The sequence below is a fragment of the Sceloporus occidentalis genome, unplaced genomic scaffold (assembly GCF_023333645.1).
Source record: "Sceloporus occidentalis isolate IW3139 unplaced genomic scaffold, rSceOcc1.0.p SCAF_1, whole genome shotgun sequence".
Classification (NCBI taxonomy): domain Eukaryota; kingdom Metazoa; phylum Chordata; class Lepidosauria; order Squamata; family Phrynosomatidae; genus Sceloporus; species Sceloporus occidentalis.
Genome location: NW_028316981.1, coordinates 277,740,313 through 277,758,903, shown reverse-complemented (window position 1 = coordinate 277,758,903; position 18,591 = coordinate 277,740,313). Strand labels below are relative to the sequence as shown.

Below are 18,591 nucleotides of genomic sequence, written 5' to 3'. Positions count from 1 at the left end.
CTGGGCAGCTTCTTTTTTTGCTGCACAGCATTGCCCTGCAGTTGGGTTGCTGTGGCAATGCTCCACAGCTAAGAGGGGTCATGTTTCACCACCAGTGTGTACCAGGCCTTAGTTGCTTAATAGACATTACTGGTGTGGATTTTGCCTTTGCAGAGCTCTGCATCATTCTGCTTTACATCTCCTCCTTTTCCCCAGTTCCAGGTATGAGTAAAGAGGAGGGAGTGAAGAGTCCTAAGCATTCCTTAGGTGAGAAGAGGTGGCTGCCTGCAAAGTGATATATTCCCATTTTAATTAAATTGCATGAGTGCACTGAGAAAGGGGCTGGAGTGATAATCTCTTTAGTCAGTTCAATTTTATTGCTGTATTCTTGCCTGTTCTCATGCTTTCTAAGCATGGATAGTGAAAATTCTATGCCATTTTAAACTTGATTCATGTGGACTTATGTATACGTTTTCTCACTCACTCTTTCATCTATTTCATTAAGCTTATTCATTCCTATTCCCCTTTGAAGGCTATTACCTGCTTTTAAACATGGTTCTCTACTCATCTTCTTGCCATGTCCTCCTTTCCTTCTTCTCAGAGTGGTGGTGGGGAGATTCAAGACTCTATGGTTTTCCTCATTTGGCCTCCTGCCAGGCTTCTCTGGGAAAAGAGGATAGAGGAGTGGGAGAAATAGTATCCCCCCCCCATTCTTTAGCTTTCTAAACATACACTAAGCAGTAGGGCAGTGGAAGAGACAAAAGTGGTCCTTCTCATTCAACATTTCATTTAATGAACGGAAAGGGGACTGTGTATGGGGTGGTGAGTGCCTATAAGTTTGTACATGAATGGTGTGTGTGTAAATGCATATTGTTTTGGCTTTGACTCATACTCCTGGCTCAGGCCCAGCCCACAATCAGTCTGTGGTCCTCCTCAGCCATTTTCTTTAGAGATAATGTTGTTTCTATTAATCTCCCTCAAATCAGTTTCCTTCCACTTCTACATCTAGTCATTATGACTTTTCCTCTCTTTTGTCATTCTCATTAACATATTCCTACTGTTGTTTTTGCTTTCTATTGTTTTCCTCTATGCCCAGGAACTTAATTTCTCCCACCATATTTATTAATATTATTAATATCTCTTGCTCCAACTATTCCTTCTTTTCTTTTTCATAATTTAACCTCCACTTCTATAATCTGCCTTCCACTGCTTCTAATCTTCTGAAGAAATGTTTTCTTGATCTCTAACCTAATTATTATCCCATTTCTTTTATACCTTTAACTTGAGGGGGGGACTTGACTGCTGACCCATTTACCAGTACTGTATATACTTGTTTATAAGTCGAAAAATTTAGGTTAAAAATTGACCCCCCAAAAAAAAAACCTGGGTCGACTTATACATGGGTCAATACCCATGTAGGAGGAAGGGCGAACCTTCATCCCCCACACCTCTTTACAGCTGGGCTGCCTCTTTAAATCTGACCCTTGACTTATCCATGGGTCATATAAAAATCAATAATTGACTCCAAAAGTTGACCTTGACTTATACATGAGGTTGACTTACAGTCAAAGTATATACAGTATTTCAATCTTCTCTCTTTTAGTTCTTTGCTAAGTCCCCATCTATCCACTTTCTAATCTTGTCATTATACAGAATCTGCTCCTCCTCCCATTTTTAATCACCTCTAAGTTTTCTTTTATTCGCAAGATTGTAACAATATAAGGCACACATTATCCATCTTCTTTTTTTTTTTTTTTTCCTTTTTGGTTAACATGATAAAGGTATGGTAAGCAGGAATGGAGTGCTAGGAGTTCAGACATTAATCTCCAACCTGATGTCACTCAAATGTTTTAGACTATGATTCTGTCAGCCACACCAGAATGCCCAGGGAAGATAAAATCTATAGTCCAAAATATCTGAAAGACCCAGGAAACACTGTGTCGATAATCTGTTTTCAAACTGGGAAATCCAAATCCAGATATTTTGTCAAGTCAGTAAAAATCCAAAGCATTGCGGCAACAGAATGACTGAAACTCAACTTAGAAAGTTAAATTAAGCACTCCATCTAGATGGCAATCTAGATGTATGGTGATTTCTAGAATTAATTCTCAACATAGCAGAGTTCAGCCTCAGAATTCCTCTTGATGTAGTAGCTTCTTGAATGACAGTTTAGGACTTGCTGAGCAGCAATTCTCATATGCTTGCTGACTAATAAAATTGAGAATTAAAATAGAAGTTGAGAATTGAAATAAGTAACTTCTCCCAAGAACCAGGTAAACATACATCAATTATAAAGAGATTGGGGGGGGGGGGGGAAGCAACAAATGTACATATATGCATCCATGGAATATAACATGTAAAAAAAAAACCCAAGCCAAAGTGACATGATGATACTGGCCAGCTATTGTATTCTATAACCCTGCAAGTAATTAATTACCTGTACAAACTGTTCTACTATGATATTCAGAAGGGCTGACAAGACTGCCACCAGCTGTCTCTTTGCTTTAGCTTTGATAATCAATGCCTGAAACCAACAGATAAGTACATGACAGATTTAATTACCTTCCCCCTTACTTTCATTAATTTTATTAGATGGAACACTGAATGTCCACTGAGAATGAGATACACCGCTATGCTGCATACCAAAACAAGAGGAAAGTTATAATACACCATAAAATGTAAAAGTTAAACCCGTTTTGGATGTCTATACATTCTATATTTTCACACAAAGAATCATACAGTTGGAAGAGACTTCAAGGGCTATTAAATCCAACCCTCAGCCATCCAGAAATACACAATAAAAGCATCCCAGACAGATGGCCATCTCCTGCCTCTGTTTAAAAACCTCCAAAGAACATGTCTTGGTGGTATTTCAAACACCCACTCTGAATGTAATATAGGTTATAGAACTGCCAAAGGCATGTAGGTTTCAATCCTACACACCCGGTGCCTTTTAATTTGGCCTTTTAATTTGGGCGCTCAGCCCCTAAAAGGTTCGCCATCACTGTTCTAATGCCTCACCAAACACCAAGATCCCATAGGATGAGGTAAAGTGGAACTACTGTGCTATAAGGCCCTCTCTCTATCCACCATCATCCAGAGGGAGAGATGGGCAGGCCAACTCCAGGCCTTGCCTGAAAAAAAGAAGGGCCCTTACTCCAGACATCAGGGGGAGAGAAGATCTGCTGGACTTCTCCCCTTCCCCACTGCCATTCCCTTCTCCTTTTGTGTCTTGTCTCTTTAGATTGTGCGCCTGAAGGCAGGGAAATGTCTAATTTTTAAAATGTAAGCCGTTCTGATAGCCTTTTGGCTGAGGAGCGGGGTATAAATACTTTAAATACTACTACTACTATTACTAATAATAATAATAATTGCATAGTGTAAAAAGGTCCTTTATCAGAAATAGCCACACAGTCTGCAGTGTTGGCCCTTAGGTGGTCCAAATAAAAGGGGATTATGGAAACCATCAGCTAAAGGACCTCTACTGTATACCACATTCTCCATAGATTTTCTGATGTTACAGTAGTGATGTATAAAACCAAGTCTCGTTGAGGCCTGGGCCTGGAACTGCTGCCAGAGTTGCAACTCACATGGAGGGAGACAGGGCACCATTGTATCCCATACCCTTTAGACAGGGCAGCGGGGAAAACTGTGGGGAGGAGAATAAAATGAGAGTTATGATTGCAACAAGCCTCTGAAGTCCAGTAAGGCCAGGGGCATACGCAAATGCAGCCCCAGGAACTCAGAAGGTTGTTCATCCCACAGCAAGGCATCATTTGAATTTATTCTGCATCTGAAACTTCTTGTCAGGAACATGATTTTGTTTCCAGATCAATTTTATCTGTCCCTGATAACCCTGTCAATTTTCATCAAGGTATAATTGTAAACAAAAAAAAAACAACAACAAAAATTAACTAATTTGAATTGTAATGAAAACAAATGTTTTCAATTTGCAAAAAAAATAAAATAAAATAAAATAAAATAAAAAATCAAGATTTTCCAAACATAAAATAAGACATCTCTCTTATGGATTTTACATGCTACTATGCCTATTTATATACAATACTGTATATATTCGACCATAGGTTGACCCCATGTATAAGTCCAGGGCAGGTTTTGGGGTCAAAATTATAGATTTTCATATGATCTATGGATAAGTCAAGGGTAAAATTTAGGGGTATGTAACAAAGGATGTAAATAATGAAGCAAAGGAAAACAATGTCGAAGAACTTTAAAAATCTGGCAGACATAACTGTGCTCACTCTAAAGACTGGATGGATGAGAGAGTAAAGGGGCATCAATGCTTCTTTTAAGTGCTCCCAGGACACACTGAGGCGGGTTACAAACCGCCACTTGGGACGTCCACAGGACGTCCCATTTTAAAAAAGGGGCATCTCTTCTAGACGCCCCTGGCTCTAGTACGGACTCTGTCCGTACAATATGGCGCCGGCCGTTCCACACGGCCGGCGCCATCTTTACGTATCGGACGCTGTGCATCCGAACGTGTCGCGGCGTCTGTGACGTCACGAATGCGCCCCTGGCGCCTCGCGACCTCACAGAGGCACCGCAAGAAGAAGCTCCATTTTGGAGCTTCTTTTTCGGTCTGTGCAGGAGCTGTGCGGTGTGGCTGCTGCGGCTCCCACACGGAGCAAGCGGCGGCGGCGGCGGCAGACCGCCTCAAAGCGGCAGTTTATAACCCACCTAAGCTTTCACTTTTTGCCACTCTACTTAGGGATGCCATAACCCAGCGGCCCCCGTGACAATCACGCTTTTGGGGGGCCCCTCCCGGTCCCGGTCCGGTTTGGGGGCCCCCCATGCCTTGTTCCCAGTTCGGGGTCCGCTCCTCCTATGGCCATAGCCGCTGCCGCTAATGCGGCTGGCTGCAGCGCCAACCCACCTCCTCCTCCTCTTCGTGGTGGGCTGGGCAGCGCCAACCCACCTCCTCCTCCGGCTCCGCCTTCCTCCTCCTCCTCCTCGGCGGCAGAAGTGCCGCCGCCACCACGTCAGGGATTGCCCACCTGCGCGCGCGTGCACGGGGCTCCAAAACAGGAGCTCGTCTCTTGCTTTGGCCAGCCAGCCGGCCAAAGAGGACGGGCTCCTCGGCGCACGCCGCCCAGGCCTCAGCAGGGGCCAGCGGCAGTGCGCGCGCCTGCCCCACTTCCCTCTGAGCGCACATGCGCGCCAACCATCCTAAGGAGGAGGAGGGGGGAGAGGAGGAGCCGGAGGAAGGGTGCCTGAAGGCCAGGGCAGAATTGGGCCACAGGAGGAGGAGGAGGAGGAGGAGGAAAGCTGAGTCAGTGGCCATTAGGTCTGCCTTGGTTTTTTGGGGTTTTTAAATTATTTTTTAAAAATATAAAATACTTATTTTATTTTATTTTATTAATTTTTATTATTGCTTGTTTTATTTTATTAATTTTATTATTGCTTGTTTTTTATTTTATTTTATTAATTTTTATTATTGCTTGTTTTTATTTTATTTTATTAATTTTTATTATTGCTTGTTTTTATTTTATTTTATTAATTTTTATTATTGCTTGTTTTTATTTTATTTTATTAATTTTATTATTGCTTGTTTTTTATTTTATTAATTTTTATTATTGCTTTTTATTTTATTTCATTAATTTTTATTATTGCTTGTTTTTATTTTATTTTATTAATTTTTATTATTGCTTGTTTTATTTTATTTTATTTTTATTATTGCTTTTTTATTTTATTTCATTAATTTTTATTATTGCTTGTTTTTATTTTATTTTATTAATTTTTATTATTGCTTGTTTTATTTTATTTTATTTTTATTATTGCTTGTTTTATTTTATTTCATTAATTTTTATTATTGCTTGTTTTATTTTATTAATTTTTATTATTGCTTGTTTTATTTTATTTCATTAATTTTATTATTGCTTGTTTTATTTTATTTCATTAATTTTTATTATTGCTTGTTTTTATTTTATTAATTTTTATTATTGCTTGTTTTATTTTATTTCATTAATTTTTATTATTGCTTGTTTTTGTTTTATTTTATTAATTTTTATTATTGCTTTTTTATTTTATTACATTAATTTTTATTATTAAATATATACACCCCTGCCTTGTTTTTTATTTTTTTCCATTATTTTTTATTATTAAATATATGCAAGTGCATTTTCTGTGTATTTATGGCGCTTTGAATGCTAACAAGTCTGCCTTTCTTGGACAATTATGATGGTGATGATGATGATGATGATGGTGATATTGATATCAACAAGCCTCTGAGGCACGGCCAATGTAACTTACTGTGATTTTTCCAAACTCATGTGCAGTGAAGAAAAACCACAGTCCCTTGACCAAGTACACACTTCTGAGAAGTACAGTTGAACCCGAGGGCAAGTCCATTTCTGCCATCTGTCTAGGAATAATGCCAAAATGTCCTCCATTTTGATCATGCCTAAAAAACATGCATTTATATTAAGATTTTAAAAAAAACCTCAATTTTTTCGCATGTCCTCCATTTTTAAAAAATGTGTCCTACATTTGAAAATGTTGCCCTACATTTGTCCTGGTTTGGAGCTCCTGACTTATGGCAACCCTAACTCTACTCAGAAAATGGGTTGAAGTACAGTACTTATATACACATATATACTTATATACTGTATATACTCATATATAAGTCTAGAAATTTAGGTCACAAAATGGACCCCAAAAACCTGAGTTGACTTATCCATGGGTCAATGTAAGTAGTGTATCTTAACTCTTAGTTAAAAGAAGGAACCATCCCCTGGTGAAAAGCAGGAGTATAATATGTGAAGCACCGACCCCCTCTACTCTCATCCATCCAGCCTTAAGAGTAAGCACAAACAGTTATGTTTGCTGGACTTTTGTAAGTTCTTTGACATTGTTTTGCTTTGCTTCGTCCTTTAGATCCTTTGCTATATGCCCCTAAAGTTTACCCTCAACCTATCCATGGGTCATAGCAAAATCCTTATTTTTGGCCCTGAAACTTGCCCTCGACTTATACATGAGGTCGACTTATAGTCGAGTATATACGGTACATGTACTTCTGTACTACTATACATTTAACTTTGGATAAGCTGACCCAGAGTTTGGGAGCAATGTTTTTACTAAAATTTCTTGTACATGAGTATATACAGTAGGCTTTTGTGGTAAACAGTTGTGAACGTACTGCTGTGTGGTTACCGTTTTAGTAGGTGGTCAGTCTGTATAACTAAATATTATTCCAACCATCAGATCGCTATCTGAAGAACCTGACCTCCAGCCTGGAAAAGCGAGTCACTACTGTCCTAGATTATGGTCAGGAACCAATAGTCTACTTACACTGATGGAAACAGTTTGGTCAGTGGAACTTGCAGAGGTTGCAGGTTCTATTTCTCTCTGCAGTGCAGTCCCTTCTACTCAGTCCTAAAGATTAATTCCATAGATTTGAGAAATCCTGGTCTAATTTGCACTGCAGAAATAACACAGTTTGACACTACTTTAACTGTTGTGGCTCAATGTTAAGGAATCCTAGGTTTTGTAGTTTGTTGACTCTGACAGTGATGGCTAAGTATCTCACAAAATTACAAATCCCAGAATTACATAGCATTGACAGTTAAAGTAGTGTCAAACTGCATTATTTCTGCAGCACACATGAGACCCCTAATATTTATTTATTATTCATTTGTTTATTTAATTTACATATTGCCTTTCTCCTGGCATGGGATTCAAAGTGCTTCATAAAAACAAGATTTGCTAAAAACCTGATAATAAGAAAGTTAAAACACAGTTAAAGAATCATCAATTTGAAATGCCAATAATTGTTTTTAAATATATAAACAAAGTTTTAAAAAAATAGCACACACGTGCCATAAATGGTTCCCTGCAACCAATTAATCATTAAAAGCCTGCTTGAATAAAAGTCTTTTGTCTGCCAAGGAAAGAAGAGTAGAGGGAGCCAGCCTATCTTCCTATGGAAGCAATCCCACAGTCTGGGAGCAGCTAAGGACATGGAAAAGGGTTAACTGGTGGACCTATGATGGTGATGGGATTGCGAGAACATCTCCCCCTGCCACCAGAAACTTTGTATAGTATATATACAGGCTTGTATAGTGAAATGCAATCTTTCAGATAGTCTGGACCAAAGCCACATAGGGCTTTATAGGTCATGACCAGCACTTTGAATTGTGTCCAAAATGAACCAGTAGCCATTGGAACTGTTTCAAAAAGCTGCTCCCGATGACTAGCCCCAGTCAATGTTTTAGCTACAGCATTTTGTAATCTATTGAAGTTTCTGAACAGTTTTCAAATGCAGCCCCACAAAGAAGGCATTACAATAGTCCAAATGGGATGTACCATAATCAAGATGTGTGCCACCATAGCCAGATCTGGCTTCTTTGGGCACAAATAGCACACTAGTATTAACTGTGAAAATGCACTCCTGGCTACTGCTGAAACCTGGTCATTCAGGCTTAGTGTTGAGTTCATAAGTACATCTAAGTTGTGGGCCCCAGATTTCAGGGGGAGTGTAACTCAGATAGAATCCCTATTCTCTGATCAGGTTTCAACAGAGCATGAGCACCTCTGTCTTGTCTGGATTAAGTTTCAGTTTTGTTTGCCGTCAACCAGTCCATTATTGACAACAGACACTGGTTCACTGCTGAGACAGTTTTCTTGGAATCAGATGGGAAGGGGAGAGAGAGAGAGAGAGATGCATGTCAACAGCAAACCCTATGAAGCACAAGAAGCAAAAAAAAAAAAAATCTGGTGGTGGAAGGAGAAGCGAGAATAAAGTCTTGTTAAGATTGTGAAATCGAAGGCTTTTATGGCCAGCATCCATAGCTTTCTGTGGGGTTTGGGGGCTATATGGCCACATTCTGGAAGAAATTATTCCTGATGTTTGCCTGCAACTCTGGCTGGCATCTTCAGAGGGTGTTGGCATGGAAGTGTGTGGAGAATTTCATGTCTATTTAATTGGTAATCTGTTGTCTGCCCACATAAATCCCCTTCGCATATCCTCCATACAACACACCTCCAGGCTACGCCATTCAACACAGTACAACACACAAACTAACTCCACCATTAACATACAAAAAAACCCCACTTCCTCCCAAACAAAAGCCCCACAGGTATATATACTCCACACACTTCCATGCCACTACCCTCTGAACATGCCAGCCACAGTTGCAGGTGATATGCCAGGAATAAATTCTTCCAGAACATGGCCATTTAGCCCAAGAAACCCACAGAATCCTGTTAAGGTTGTTCAGAGGCTGAACAAAGAGGGGAAAGCTCCTGCTTTTGCTAGTCAATGTAAACTGGCTCTTGGCCAATGAATTTTCATTTCTGCCCTTTGAAAAAATGGTATCTACACAATAGCTAGTTACTGATATCATCCTGGGGGGAGGATCAATCTTGCTTCTAAGCAGTCACTTGAATGCAAAAAGAAAAAGAAAAGAAAGGGAGGAAGAAGGTTGTGAAGTCATAATTCACATTCATCCCAAAGAAGTCTTTTTGTGTAACTGCAGGCATCATGATTATCTGTAAATCAGAGAAGCACTTCCTTGTCAATAATGTCCCCTGTAAGCCATAGATAAGGTGCACTGTACTCTTATCAACACCTTAATTATACAAGCTCACAAAACACACAAGCTTCTATCACTGACTAAGCTCTTGATACAATTTATCATTTATTGTTGTTGCTTTTCTATTCCTTTGGCTTTAAATCTTCTATACTATAACTAATAACATTAATAGGATTTTTAAAAACTAAAACATCTCCTAGATCCAATATGCATCTGTATTTGAGACAATGTCAGACAGACATAGTGAAAGGATGAATCACAAGGAAGCAAGAAGAAGCATTTCAGTCTCAAGGCCATAATGAAAAGGAACTTTCTATTACTTATACACAGCCTGCTAAAGACAAGAGCAGCACTCTTATAGACATAAGGGTGAGGATTCTCTGGTCCTGGCACCCAATATGAGCCTCCTGTGGTCCCAGTCCAGGTAAGTACGCAACTTTGGTTGAGGAAGATGTGGAAGAAAATTTATACACAAATCATAAAAGTCCCCTCTGTCTATAGAGAAAAACAGTAAATTTTCCATAATTCCTGTGATCATAAGGAACAATGCAAATAATTGCTTCAGAATCCCCAAGAGTGTGTGTGTGTGTGTGTAGTGTAGTGTATGTGTATAATTCCATTTGCATGAATCAGAATCACAGCCATAATATTCAAGAGATATTATAGTGGAAAAAGGAAAGCAATGAAGACAAATGAGGAATTATATATTCAAAAAATAGAAAAATCTAACAACTCCACTTTAAAGAAACGAATAAAGCCATGTAAAGCTAAAATAAATATTACACAATGCATTCAAATTCACCCTCTGAATATATTTGTACTTTTATCTCATGCCCTTCCATTAGTTGGAATATATTATTTTAATAACCAAACTTTAAAAACATACTATCTCCATTACTAAAAGACTGCACTTACTAGTATTCCTGTTCTAAAGTTATATTTGTACTTGTGCATCTCTGCTTCTCCTTCAATCCAATTACATTTTCTAGACTAGAAAATTACATGAAAGTAATTTTTTCAATCAAAAGCATCAATCTTTTTGGGATTTAAAAAATAAGGTTTTGGTTTTTCTTATAATCATTCAAAACAAAATGCAAAATATATGAAACAGAATTCTTACATTTTATATTAATCCATTATTAGGACGTGTCTTTCACTTTTCATAAAGAAACGGCAGTACATTAATGTACAGTACATTAATTCTGAATTTATGTCAGTCTAAACTTAAATACCCTAAAGGTATCAGATCCTTTCTGATCTTGGAAGCTAAGCAGGGTCAGCCCTAGTTACTACCCCTTCCTTTTTGCCTAGCACAGGTTTACTTGTGTGTAGAGCCGTCCCTTGGCAGAGAGAGTGTGCCCTTTTGGCCCTGCCCCCTGAAGCCCAACCCCCAAAGCCCCAGCCCCTGCACCAGGAGACACCCCGGTGTGAGATGCCACCATCTCTGGGCATGGCTAGGAAAGAATGTGGCCTGAAACCCTGGAAAATCACTGCTACTTATCTAGGCTAGATGGACCACTATGTTCTTACATACTACTTCATGCTTTTGAACTCCTACAGTATTACTGATTTCCAATGTATTCTCTGACCATCTATTCCAGTGATGGCAAACCTTTTAAAGATCGCGTGCTGGGGGCGGGGCTTCTACCCCCAGGATGGGGGCTGGGTGCTGGGGCGGGGCTTCTGCCCTCCAGGGGGCAGGGCTTCCACCCCCTTTTCAAAGGGAGGGAGCCTCTGGCTCCTCCCCTGGCCTTTGCCAGCCCCTGAGAGTCCCTCCTGGGCCGTCAGAGGCCGGCAAAAGGGCCGTGGAGGATGGTGCGCTATACTCCAGCCTTTGCCAGCCCCTGAGGGTCCCTCCTGGGGCCGTCAGAGGCTGGCAAAAGGACTGTGGAGGACGGTGCGCTGTCCTCCGGCCTTTGCCGGCTGCTGAGGGTCCCTCCTGGGCCATCAGAGGCCGGCAAAAGGGCCCTCGCCCTTCCTTCGCTCGCTGCGAAAGGGTTCCACGGGGCCCTTTCCCGGCGAGCGAAGGCAAGCCGGGAGGAGGAGGAGGCAGCTGGGCATGCGTCCCAGCCGCCTCCTCCTCGGCCATTGCTGGCCTGGAAAAGACTCCGCGGAGCCCTTTCCCGGCCAGTGAAGGCTAAGCCGGGAGGAGGTGGCTGGGCATGCATCCCAGCCGCCTCCTCCTCAGCCTTTGCTGGCCTGGAAAGGGCTCCGTGGAGCCCTTTCCAGGCCAGCGAAGGCTAAGCCGGGAGGAGGAGGAGGAGGCTGGGCATTGATAGTGATGATGATGATGGTGGTGGTGGTGGTGATATTGATATCAGCCAGCTTCTGAGGCCCAAATGTCCTCCATTTTGATCATGCCTAACAAACATGCATTTATATTACCTTTTTTTAAAAAATCATCAAATTTTTCGCATGTCCTCCATTTTTAAAAAATGTGTCCTACATTTGAAAATGTCCTACATTATTTAATTAATTATTTTTTGGCTTCGGCCCCTCCAGTTGTCTGAGGGACAGCAACCCGGCCCCCGGCTCAAAAAGGTTGCCTACCCCTGATCTAGACACTATACTCCTATTGATGCTGCGTAGAATTGCATTGACTTCCTTAGCTGCTGCATCATCACATGCTGACTCATGTTCAGTCTGTGGTCCACTAAGGGGCGGAACAGACCATCCCTGAGAAAACCAGACTAAGGCCACTGCAACTGCATGCCGTGACCCCAATCCACCTTTGTGCCAGACCAAAAATAAATGGCAAAATGCCACCTTTTCGCACCCTGCTATGGCATTAAGGGGCTCCGGCAGTATGTGGCATCTAAATGTCACGCCAACAGAGTACCCGGAAGCCGGCTTCCAGGTGGGAAGCATGATGCTGGCTTCTGGCTGTCATGGAGACATATGTTGTGCATACGTCATGCTCTCAAGCCAGCTGGAAGCCAGCTTTTCATTCCGGTCTGTACTGGTCCTAAGTCTCCTAGATCCCTTTTGCATGTACTATCATCAAGCCATGTGTTCCCAACCCTATATGTATTCATTTCATTTTTATTGCCCATGTGTAGTATCCTCCATTTCTCCCTGTTGAAATTCATTTTAGTAGTTTGGGCCCATCTTTCTAGTCCTCTAGGATATTAGCTAATTTAGTATAATATGCAAATTTGATAAGCATGCCTTGTATTCCATGCTCTAAGTCATTGATAAAGATGTCAAAAACACAGGGTCCAGGACAGAACCCTATGGAACCCTGCTGGTCACTTGTCTCCAGAAGGAGGATGCACTGTTCAGTACCCTTTGGCTTCAGTTAGTCAACCAATTACAGTATAAATCCACCTAATGGTCGCATTGTCTAGCCCACATTGTACTAGCTTTTTTGCAAGGATATCATGGAGGACCTTGTCAAAGGTCTTACTGAAATCAATATATGCTACCTTCAATTTAGCATTTAGTTTCTCTTGTTGTTGCTACTGTGTGCCTTCAAATCATTTCTGAATTACAAGGTGACCCTAAGGCTACCGTATTACTTGTTTTTCTGGGGCTAAAAGTGTGTGACTCACTCAAGGTCACCCAGTGGATTTCTATGGCTGATCTCTAGAGGTGTAGTTCAATGCTCAAACCCCACTGCACCACACTGGCTCTCTTAATGCGAATGTGATAGAATTGGGTTAAATATGTAGAAAGAGTCATCACACTGAGCAATTGGTGTTTCCAGAAAACTGATAGTGTAAGAATATATTAATTATATATTCTTACACTAAGATCCTAAAAATACTCACTTGGAAATTGATTTTTTCGCCTGTAGAACGTGCTTCTAAAAGATATGCTTATGCTTGTGGCTGAACACTATTCATTATCAGGGACAGGAACTAAATAGCAAAATCAATTAAGTTATCAGTTAAATTAGACATTTTCTAACAAAAGTGGCAACCTAATTAAAATTATTTATCAACTAAAGTAGTTAATTTAAGCTTGTGTTTTAATTTAATTCCAGAATTAAGTTATTAATTAAATGAGGGACAGAACTAAATAGCCAACAAAGTTTATGTTAGTTTAGATAAGTCAAAGGTTAAAAGATTTCAAACTGGTAATTTGTAATTGGAAGGAAGCTTCTTTGCATCCACGTGATTTTCACGTGTTCTACAGCAGAGACCATTTGTCCTAGGAAACCCTAGAAATTTTGGTGGGATGCATACTGGAATCATTAATAAATTAAGAAATCAAGAATAATCATGGATAATATTTCTCAGCTTCATTCTATAGAAGGGGTTTTAGTGCAGGTATTTAGTTTAACCTAAATTTAAATAGCAATTTAACATAAACATAAGAGTTATTTTTTCTTTCTAATGTAAATACAATTAAATTAGGGGTTTTTTTCCAGCGTATTAGAAATAAATGCATAACCCTTTCCTACTAACATTGCTTTCTCTGTCCATTAGTTAAGAAGTGTTGCTTGGGGTTGGAAAACATTTTAAAAGTTGATGGCAGTAGAGTTCAAATTAAACTAAAAAATAAGTAGGTTTTTTATTTATTTTAAAAAGAAAAGAAACTTCTTGTTTGAACAGAGACAAGAAAATGTAGTTATTTGCAAGGCTAAAGCACCACTATTACAATGTTATTGCTGCCACCAACACTGGTTTGTGACTACACAATTTTCTTTCCAAAGTGTTGCCTCGTTACTCTGTTGCGCTGTATAGTTATTTCAATTTCAAGACCATGGGGAAGATTTACAAACTAGAGCTGAACCAAAAGAACATGGGGAAGGGAAAGTTTTTCAAGTAATTTGGCTTCTATTTATTAGTATGTTTCCTTTTGGCATAGGTCTGTGAACTTTGTAAAAATTGGGATACTTTCTTGCACATTCAGATTTCTTTAACATCAAGTTCTTTCTGTTCCAGTTATGAAGAAAATCATGGCTTTTATTAAAATTCTTCAAAAACAAACTGAAACCAATCTTTTTACCACCTGTACCAAGCACAAATACACGTTACACCCCAAAGCCATGTTAAAGAGGAGTCTCTCAGAAAAAATGAGGTGGCAGCATAATACAACACTAGCATGGTTGAATACAGAAAGATTCAAACCCAGGTTTTTAAGACTAAAGTACTTGCGCTCCTCTGCCTAGATGGACCAATCTGTCAGTTCTGATTTCTCCCATATTTGATATTTTAAAAATTGTTTTGTCTTGAATATAATGAAATCTGTGTATTTTGTTTATTTTAATAGGAAAATTTGCCAATGAGCTGGAAAACAATATAAAACTAGCAGAAAAACAATGTGAAAACATCATGATAAAAAGAAGCATGAAGTTTTATACAACATAGTGCACACTCATCAATGTTCCCACATTTTGTTTTTTTTAACCTGGATATTTACAAAATTTTTACCAAAAATATACTGAATTATTTACTGCTTTGAATAAAATTATTAGCTGCTTTGAGTAAAATGTTGTAAAAAACATTATGTAAATAAATGGAGGATGATACCAAATTGTCTCTGTGTGTGTTTATATATATCTACATTCAACAAAGGCCTGTTTCAAACACATCCAAATATCATAGCTAACCCAATAACAAATGAAGTTTTGTGAAAACACCAATAATTCCTTCAAAATTTATTCTCAGACATACAATTCTGAAAGTAGACTGGGGTAAAACATAGCTATTAAATTAATTTATGTGTGCAGTGTGTACAGGCCTTACATTCTCCTGTGACAAAGTACAAAAAGGAACTTGTAATTACAGCAGTTGTCTTCGATCACTATAATCAGCAATCAACAAATGCATTCACCATGGCTGCAATGATAACTGTCCTTCCTTGCTTCATGAAATGTCTTTTCCTATTTCTCTGATTCAATGAATGAAGCAATACTTCAAGGCTAAGCAGGTTTAAAAGTGTGTTTGGATGATTAACACAAATTCTAAAGGGGTGGTGGAAATATAAGATGCTGAACCGCTCAATCTGACAAAGCACTTGGGTGGGACCAGTTATCTCCTCTAAAACAAATGCAAGATACATAGGCTAAGCTTGACTGCTTGTTAAAAATTATTTTATTTGAAAGCAATTCACAGGATAGCCTTGAGTAAATATCATCATTTTAACATTTAAAAATGTTTGCCTGAGCTGCGGCAGACAAAATACCAAAAATAAAAATTAAAGCGAATAAAATAACCATGTAGCTTAGAGCTTTGTTCTCATGGGCCTCCAAATCATTTCCAATTTACAGCAACCCTAAAGGTGAACCTAACATGGGGTTTCTTGGCAAGATTTGTTCAGAAGGGATTTGCCATTGTCCTCCTCTGAAGCTGGGAGAATGTGACTTGCCCAGCATCACCCAGTTAGTTTCCATGGCCAAGCAGGGATTCAAACCCTGATCTCCCAGAGTCCTAGTCCAACACTCAAATCAGTTACACCACACTGGTTCTATGGTTTGAGTGTGTATGTGTCTTCAAGCTGCCTGTCGACCTACGGCAACCCCATGGATTTTATAGGGTTGTCTTAGGGAAGGAATACTCAGAGGTGGTTTGTCAATTCCTTCCACTGAAATATAGCCTATACCACCTCATATAGTGATCTGGCCTAACCAGACTTCCAGAATTAGCTGTGTTCAGGGTGGTATGGTATATGTAAGTATATGCAAGTACGATTAGAATACTTATAGTTAGTTCTTTTGTGATTCTGAAGAATATTTCAGAGTAACATAAATTCAGATTACCATATATACTCATGTATAAATTGAAAAATCTATACTAAAAAATTGATGCAAAAAACTGGGTCAACTTATACATGAGTCAATAAGGTAATAAGTTGGCAGGGAGAGTGATTGTTTACTCCCCAATCCTCTCCCTAGTCTAGTTGCCTCTGGAGGGGGCAGCTGGGCTGGGAAGACTCAGGAGGAGCAAACACTCCCTCCCCAACCCTCTTCCTAGCCCGGTTGCCTCTGAAGGAGGCAGCCAAGCTGGGAAGATGCAGGACATCCTTTACCTCTATAGTTACATGCCCTTAAGTTTTACCCTCAACTTATGCACAGGTCATATATAAATCCAACATTTGGGCTCCAAAACCTACCCTCGACATATACATGAGGTTGACCTATACATGTATACAGTAGCTAAATTTTGCTATGCTTTTGGAAACTGTAACAGTTCTTCATAAAATCAATTAACCTGTGACTGGAAATGCAAAGAGTCCATTACAGCTAGTTGGAGCTTTTGTTATGTAAATATCCAGTGTGTTTTAGAGAATGAACACATGTTCCACAAAGGATACTTGCAGACAGAGAGCTATTAGGTTAACTGATCAAAACTGATCCAGTTATTCCATCTTTCTCTAGTAACAGATTTTCTATGGTAAAAACAAATATAAATGAAGCAGTGGATAGAAATGGGTAGTTACAGCTGAAATTCATGAGATTGCCATAATGAATCTTCAATAAATTTCTATGTGTGAGGTCAGGTGATTATGTCATAAAAGACTAATCTAGAAAAACCCTGATTTCAAGGTCCTTACCTTCATGCTTTTCAATTGCCCATTATTACCAACATGGTTTTGGTGTATGATCAACTTCCTATTGCCCTCTATCAGAGAATTTTTCCATTTCTTCCTATTCTGCTTCTGTAGATAGAGCATAAACTTGGATTGTGGTTATATTTATGGGTTTTCCATGAAGTCCTATTGATAATATTATTCAGTCAAACTTGGCATTACAGTGGGCCCTTGGTATCCACTAGGGTTTGATTCCAGGACCCCCTTAGATACCAACATCTGTCAATGCTTAAGTTCTATTATATACAATGGCACAGTAAAATGATGCCCCTTATATAAAATGGCAAAACCAAGGTTATATATTTTAAAAATATTTTCAAGCCATGGATGGTTGCCCCAGCCATATGTGGATACAGAGGTCTTACTGTATATCCTTTCACTGCTTTTGCTACATCTCTCCTCAATATTACTAACACCCCATTTCTTCTTAGATTTTCATTTCCTAAATAAAACACTATGTAATTATCTGACTGAAAATATCCTATTCCTGACCATTTTAGCTTGCTCACTCCAAGTATTGCAATGCTTGAATGTTCCATTTCTTAGGTGAAGTCGAAGGCTTTCATGGCCGGCATGAGTTTATTCCTGATGTTTTGCCAGCATCTGTGGCTGGCATCTTCAGAGAATGTGAAGATGCCAGCCACAGATGCTGGCAAAACGTCAGGAATAAACTTTTCTAAAGCATGGCCACATAGCCTGAAAACCCACAAAAAAGCTCCATTTCTTGTTTAGCAATGCTTCCCTTGACTGATGCTTCTCAATTCCATGTTCCTATAGTATTCGTTGTGCAGCTTTGGACTTTCCTTTCTCCTCTGAGCACATCAACAGTGGAAAGTTCTTTTGGATTGACTCCAAGTGTATCATTAGCAACAGATCTAAATATACTTATCCCCTGCTCCTCTCCAGTAGCTTGCTGAGTGCCTTCCAATCTGGGAGTCTCATCTTCTGGCCCAATCTCTTGTTTCATTTTGGATTGTCTCATCATAGAATTTTTCAAGGTAAAGGCTTCAAAAGTGGTTTACCATTATCTTGTTCTGTGGAGTATTCACAAGTTTTGGCTATGGTGCCACTACCGTTGTCCTTGAGAGTTCCTTCCCCAGTATCACTCCTTGCCATTGCTGCTGCCCAGTAGCTGCTTTGTCACATTTTGTCTGACTCCACAGCAAGTCTTTCTTACATGGGAGGCCCTATCAGCAGCACTGCTACTGTCAGCGTAGCCTCATGCCGCACAACAGCATGCAATCCCACCACTGCAGAAAGGTATTGCCACGGTGGTTTTGGAATGCAAAAGTATGAAACAGAACAGAATTAAACATTATTGGAGAATTTGGCCTAGCATCAAGAAATGAAGCAGGAAAGCAACTGACTGAATTTTGTGAAGCCATGGAAAAGCTCCATGTTTTCTGCAAAGTAAGACCAGGAGCAGATTTGTGGCACAGACTGCAAACTCCTAAAATCAGAATATGCCAAAAAACAACCTAATGAACTTCACTGTAAAATGTAAAGATAGTAAGGGGAAAAA

General features: G+C 39.6%; 1 protein-coding gene across 2 annotated transcripts in view; it reads right to left on the bottom strand.

The window, feature by feature from the left end:
* SV2C (synaptic vesicle glycoprotein 2C) overlaps window positions 1-18,591 on the bottom strand; it is a 143,819-nt gene that overhangs the window by 116,827 nt on the left and 8,401 nt on the right. The window contains exon 1 of one of the 2 annotated variants that reach the window (XM_089512839.1): window positions 520-549. The exons of the other annotated variant lie outside the window; for it this stretch is intronic. The gene's annotated coding sequence lies outside the window, so the exon portion shown is untranslated. Of the gene's footprint in view, window positions 1-519; window positions 550-18,591 lie in introns of those variants that run through there. 2 annotated transcript variants of the gene reach the window in all.